This window comes from Adiantum capillus-veneris, chromosome 19 (genome assembly GCF_014529385.1).
Source record: "Adiantum capillus-veneris isolate H3 chromosome 19, ASM1452938v2, whole genome shotgun sequence".
Classification (NCBI taxonomy): domain Eukaryota; kingdom Viridiplantae; phylum Streptophyta; class Polypodiopsida; order Polypodiales; family Pteridaceae; genus Adiantum; species Adiantum capillus-veneris.
Window position 1 is genome coordinate 61,532,367 of NC_140949.1, and position 7,192 is coordinate 61,539,558.

Here is a 7,192-nt window from a genome sequence, read left to right on the forward strand (position 1 = left end):
TCTTGTCTATATCCGCACTTGCTAGACTTGGACTTGTAGTCAAATTTATGGATGACAGATGTACAGTTCATGATCTCAGTTTTGGTGATGAAATTGTTGCATCTGGCCTTTTGTGCCGTGGGCTCTATAAGCTCACTTTGTATGACAAGTGTGGACAAAATTTTGCAAATGCTGTTGCAGATTCAAGGGCTATTTCAGATGCAAAACTTTGGCATGCACGTTTTGGTCATCTGAATTTTGCCAGTTTGCTGCGTTTGCAGAAATCTGATATGGTTGCATTTGAGTTAAATTTTCAAGAGTTGGCAAAAACTCAGATTATTTACATTTTCTTGAGAATTTAGGCCAAATTAAGTTTTGACTTGACTCAAAGGCTTAAAATATGTCACAAAAAGACTGACCATTGAAAAAATTGTAAAAAATTGTTCATTTTAAGCCAAAAGTAAATAATCACGATTATCTACATTTGGCTCAAAATTGATCAAGGTTGATACCAGAGACTCTATGCATGATTACAAACATCTTTTGTGAAAGCTCATAGAGTTTGGATCACAAAACAGACCAAAAAATTGATAAAAACTGAATCTGTACTGATTGCTGTAAGGCCCCCATTATGAGGAGAAGCCATCGTGCGTGAAGAAAAATCACTCGCTGGAAAATAAAATCACTGCCGGAAACCAAAAGTTTCATGTTGAAATATTCCTTTTCGTCGGAATATTATGGTCGAACGGCGGTCGAAAAGTGGTCGGAAAACGATCGGTCGGTTGGCTGGTGGTCGAAAGTCAATGGCCGGTGGTCGATGGCCGAAGTCAATGGCCGGTGGCCGAATTCAAAAGCGGACTTGTCTTCTCAAGGGAGGCCACATATGGGTGGATTGGAGGGTCCGATTTGGACTTATCTACACAAGGGCAGCTACACATGGTTGCCTCTCATGAGAGAGGGCAGCCCTTTTGGCCTATAGAAGGAGGCCATTTCTACACACATTTCATAGTGTGAAGCTGATGCAACAAGGTGAGTGTGAGGTGGTGAGAGTGAAGCAAGGCGGGAGCTCTATTAAGGGTATAATCCCTTTGTAAACTACTTCTTGTTTTGAAGTACTAATGCCATTGAGTGGCTGCTTTCCCGTGGAAGTAGCCCACATTGGGTGAACCACTTTTATCGTGTGTACTCTCTCTCTCTCTACTCTATAATCTCTTGTTTGTGAAAATTATCTCTCTCCATTAAGTAATCTACTCAAATATCTATTTAGCTACGTCTTATTTCCTAACAATTGAACCTTCTTATTCCCTTGTATTTGAGAGTGATTCATGACCATGGTAGCCTTCTTTCCTACATCCACCTTACTAGTATCATCATCTTTGACATGAAGGCTGATGTTATATTGATTAAACAACAAAGATGGCATACATCTTATTATGCATATGGTTTTCTTCTTTCACATGCTCAACAAAATCAGCAACATGGAAGTCTTCATTGCCTAAATTGTCCATATCTATATTTAAAGCATGTGATACATTTGCATTCACATCTTCTTCCAATCCAAGCTACCTCACTCTCTCTAGCTTCCTTTCCTTATGCTTCTCTACCTTTTATTCCTTATGCTTTGCAACCTCACTACATCCTCAAAAGTCTTTGGCCTTTTGATTTCAACCTTCAACCTCAACTCAAACCTCAAAATTTAGATGAACATACACTTATAAAGAAGAAGAGGAGGAACATCTGTGCTCAAAGAAACACGCCAACACAAAATCATTAAAATACTTCACAAAGGCATCTACACTCTGATCATCACCCTGTATAAGTCCTTTGATGGAGTGCCATACATCCTCTTGGCTCTCCACCTCCTTAAATATCCCAAGAAAATCTTTATCAATTGCATTATAGCTCATCACTTGTGGAGATTTACGTAATTTTTATTGAGCTTCATATTCATTGTACCATGTCTTGGTATCATCTTTCAATGTAATAGGACTTAGTTATCAAAATTCTCAAAGTAAGAAAGAATGTAATAGACCATATTTTTTTGTTGAACGATTGAAAAGATTGTGGAGTAATTCATTAGGTAGAGAATTTTAAGATGTTAAAAGAGAAAATTTATTCTCTTCTTTTTAAATAACACACTAGATACATAATTAACAAAGATTATTAAACATGTTTTCATCAATATCAATGTTGTATTTTTATGTTATTTAGCTTAAAATACATGGACAAGCTTAAAATAAGTTGAAAAAGTCATGGAGATCTAAAAAATAGGGTTTTTATGAGTCATGACCTAAAAGTTGTGTTTTTAGCCAAACGAAGAGTTTTTTCGCAATTCTGCCTATGTTTCCAGTTAGACCAGACCCGTTCCCGTCGTTTTGAGTTTGTGGAAGCCTAAATTCTGAGTTTTTATGACAAAGTTATGACAAAACAAATTGCCAACAATAACAGGATAGCCTACAAGCAGTAACATGTGAGCTTACAAACATATATACACATGTGATATCTGTTTTGTTTGATCCAATCAAGAAGTGATTGTACTTTTTTATGATGGTATAAAATCATGTTTTCTAATTTTATTATCATGTTGAATTGATTGCACGAGTTCGTTCTTTTGGCTATTTTGTAGACGTTGCAAAAATTAATGTGATATCTATTGAGATTGAGAGTGAGAGTGTGATTGAGATTAAGATTGAGATTGAGATTGCGATTGTGATTGAGAGTGAGAGTGAGAGTGAGAGTGAGAGTGAGAATATGATTGAGATTGAGATAGCTCGGGGGTGGTCAGGAGGTTATGAAACGAGCTATGCTCTTCTTGTAATGATTACCTTACATCCATACAGATTCTTTATTTTATCTTTTCTCTGTGTACTCTGTATTTTTCTTGTTCATCAATCTATTTCGCTCTCCTATGTCGCGTCACAAGTGGTATCAGAGCAGTTTTGATTCTGTGACAACGATGAAAGAATACGAGAAACAATAGAAGAAAGGAGAAGATGAAAATGGAGATAAATGATCAAAGAAGAAGAAACAAAAAAGCAACAATGACGATGATAAGGATGGCGATGCGAGAGAAGTGATAGTCAAATAATTCTTCAAGAAGGCTAAGCTTAATGAGCTTGACGGCATAAGAAAGACAGATAAAGATTTAGAAACGCGGATTGGAGAACTCGAAGATTTGGATTATGCTTCAATATGGAGAACAAGACCGCCAGACTTTTGAATGTCCAAACAAAGTGATTGATAAGGTAGTACAGAGCAAGATGACTAAAGTAGAGACTAGTGGTGATACACATAATAAAGGTATGCCATTAGACTATCTTTTTTAATACTTTACGTCCTTGATGATACCTTTGAATGCTTGTGTGATCGAGTTTATGTGTAAAATTTGAGATTTGAAATTGAATTTCTCAATTGATTTGGGTACTATGCATTGCTTCTTGTCCTTTGAATTGATTGAGAAATTAAACATGAAACTAAATTGAGAAATTAAAAGACTTGTTGACGTAACTATTGGTAATAAAAGTTTCATGAAAGAACTGATTGAAAACGTATCTTTTTCTTTTAATAATAATAATCATAGGGACAATTTTTATGTCATACATATGGGAATGTATGATGTAATTATAAGTATCAATTAGATGACTGAAAATCATATTTTGATTGATTGTGAAGAAAGAAAAATCTCTCTTACATCATTTGATGACAATAGTCACAATCTTTGTAGGAAAGAAAGAAATTCTATATCTCGTTTTGGCCATAAAAATGATAAGGTGACTTAGACAAGAGTGTGAGACTTTTATAACTTTTACAAATGAGTTAAAAGATGAATCTAATGAAAAAAATGTAGAAAAGCTTTTAGATAAATTCAGGGTTGTTTTTTCTGATGACTTGCCATGTATGCCTTCTTCTAGATCACTAGACCATGGGATAGATCTATATCCAGAATCTAAATTGTACTCTTGATCTCCTTATAGATTTAACATAGATGAACTTAAGGAACTAAAACTACAACTCAACGACTTGTTGAAGAAAGGGTTCATCAGATGTGTTTTATCTCCTTGGGGTAGCCCTACTCTTTTCTAGAGAAATAATGATGGGAATTATAGGCCGTACATTGACTATAGGGGTATTAATAAACAAACCATAAAAAATAAATATTTTCTTTCACACATTGATGAGTTGTTAAGTCAAATTAGCAGTGCGTAAATGTTTTCAAAGCTTACCTTTGATGTAAACACCACCAGACTAGAATCAAGGAAGGAGATATTTTCAAAACTGCTTTTCGTACATGATATTGGCACTTTGAGTTTACAGTTTTGGCTTTTGGTTTGACTAACGTACCTGTGGAATTCATGTGTTTAATGAATAATATATTTCATCCATAGCTTGATGATTTTTTTTGGGTGTTTTTGGATGATATTAAAAATGAAAAATAAAAATGATCTTGATTTTGGGGACCCATCATCCAACTCACTTTAAGCATTGGCTCAAACACTAGCAAAAAGGGAGTGACACATGGCAAACAACCAGGAAGGTGGACAAGTCCCATGCGTGTAGAGGGATTCTAGCTTCCTTTGCAAATGTGTGTGTGTGTGTGTGTGTGTGTGTGTGTGTGTGTGTGTGTGTGTGTGTGTGTGTGTGAGAGAGAGAGAGAGAGAGAGAGAGAGAGAGAGAGAGAGAGAGAGAGAGAGAGAGAGAGAGAGAGAGAGAGGATCTTATTGTTGGTGAGTGTCTCCCCGAGTAAAGACCATGGTATCTCTCAAGTTGCAGAAGTTCTTGGCAGCCAACATTCTCAAATGTGCAAAACATAAAGTTTGGCTCAATCCCAATGAGGCCAATGAGATTTACATGGCCAATTGATCACTGTCAATAAGGCAAAACATCACAAAGCTTGTCAGAGATGGTTTTGTAGTTTAAAAGACAACAAATATTCACTCTAGGCCAAGGATAAAGTGTGCTCCCATCCAAGGTCTTGTGGCTTAGATTGATGCGTGCTATACATTGACTTCTTTAGTATCCACATGTCAAAGGCTATAAATGCACACTAGAAGACATTTTTAGGTCAATTTAAAGCTCAAAATTCCAAGGAAAGGCTATCTGTTATAGGAAGGGTGCACGAAGGAAAGAGCTATTGGTGCATGGATTTTGTGTTGAAGCTGCTCTAGTTATAGTTGTGTTCAGCAAGACCACAAAGATATCCAGAACTAAGCAAAATTTTTTAGGAAGCAAATTTTGTAGGGCTTCTACGTTCATACTCTCATGTTTTTGTCGTCAATGCAAATGGCATTTGAATCTTTCACTACATGAGAGCATGAGAGAGAGAGAGAGAGAGAGAGAGAGAGAGAGAGAGAGAGAGAGAGAGAGAGAGAGAGAGGACATGTTAGAGTTTAGCTTTTTCCAGTGGTGGAAGGGAGCTTATACCGTTTTAGTCTGGAGATGACTTGATGTTGCTCTTGTATCAACCCTTCATTAGTCTTTAAAATTTTCATATATTTTTAAGGTCTAGCTTTAGAGTAGCTTCAATTTGGGAAGAAAAAAATTGTTTAATTAATTGAAGCACGCCTTCTTGATCATGAGGGTATGTTATTAGTAGACTGTCATAAGAACATGGTCACATGATGCACAATTTTCAGTTACTTTTCGAATAACTATGCACCAAATATGATCATGGGATTTGTAGTTGTGAGCATAGTAGAACTATGTTAAGGGCTTCAACAACTTGCTAAAATCAACATACTTGCACTAGTAACCCCTTCCTAACTTTGATAAGGATGGATCCAAACAACTTTTAGCATATATGGACCAATCAAAGATGAGAAGGTAGCGGCAACTAGATGCTATCACCTATATTATGCACACAACTGGGCTCCATGTGGATATTGATGCAGGAAAATGTGATGCTAGTCAGAGCACTTAGCCACACTTAAGGCTTTGGTGATCCGTTCAGAGAATGAAAGGAGTCCCCAATATATAGTGCTTCCACGAGTCTAGAGCATGTAGAACTGCTAAGAGTTCCTTCTCATATATACCTAGAGCTTGCTCAACAGGGTCGAGCCTTTGACTTTCTTAGGCCACGGCGTGCCCTTCTTGGAGAAAAAAATCTCCAAGGCAATCACCATAGGCATCACATTGGACCTCAAATGGCTTTGAGAGATCCAGTTGTGTAAGCACATGTTGAGAGATAAGCTTCTCTTTAAGCTTTTCAAAAGCATTGTTCTCCTTGGTGGACCATATATACCTAACATTTTTCTTTGTTAGGTCATGTAATGGTCCTGCAATTGTGAGAACTTTTCTATGAAGCGTCTATGGTATGCACACATACCTATAAATCTTCTTAGTTAATGCAGATTCCTTGGATTAGGCCATCCTTTTATTATCTCTAACTTTGACGGATCCATTTGGATGCCATCTTGAGTGATAATGTGACCTAAATACTGAATCTCTTGTAAGAAAAATTCACTTTTCTTTTGATTAATATAAAGTTTATTCTCTCGTAAAACTTGAAATATTACCTAGAGGTGTTGCTTGTGTTCGATTAATGAATTAGAGTAGATGATTATATCATCAAAGAACACTCCGATAAAGATTTGGTGAGGCCTGAATAGCTTCTCCATCAGACGGTTGAATGTGGCTGATGCATTGGTTAAGCCAAAAGGCATGACAATGTACTCGTAAATACCAAATATAGTGTGAAATGCGATCTTTAAAATGTCTTGATCAACTATCCTTATTTGATGCTAGCCACGTTTTAGGTCAATCCTACTGAAGTAGGTAGACCCTTGTAGCTTATCGAATAGGTCTTCTACCCGTGGAACGGGAAACCAATTCTTGATATGATCCTATTTAGTGCTCTATAGTCAACACACATACGATATGTGCCATCTTTCTTTTGCAATAATAACACTGGTGAACAAAATGGAGATGAGCTAGGCCTAACCATGCCTTTCTCAACCAACTCATGCACTTGCCGCATAATCTCCTCTTGTTGAGCTTGAGAAACTTGATAAGGAGGTCTATTAGGCGCTGAGCTTCCTGGAAGAAGTTCATTTGCATGGTCATCATCCCCTCGTTTGGGACCGCTCACAAGGGATGTCATCAATAAAAACATCTTGGAATCCCTTGAGGAAATTGGATAACTCTAATTCCTTTTGATTGCTTATATCTTCTTTTTCTAAAACATTAGGTTCATTTTGAGAATATTTAACAAAAATCA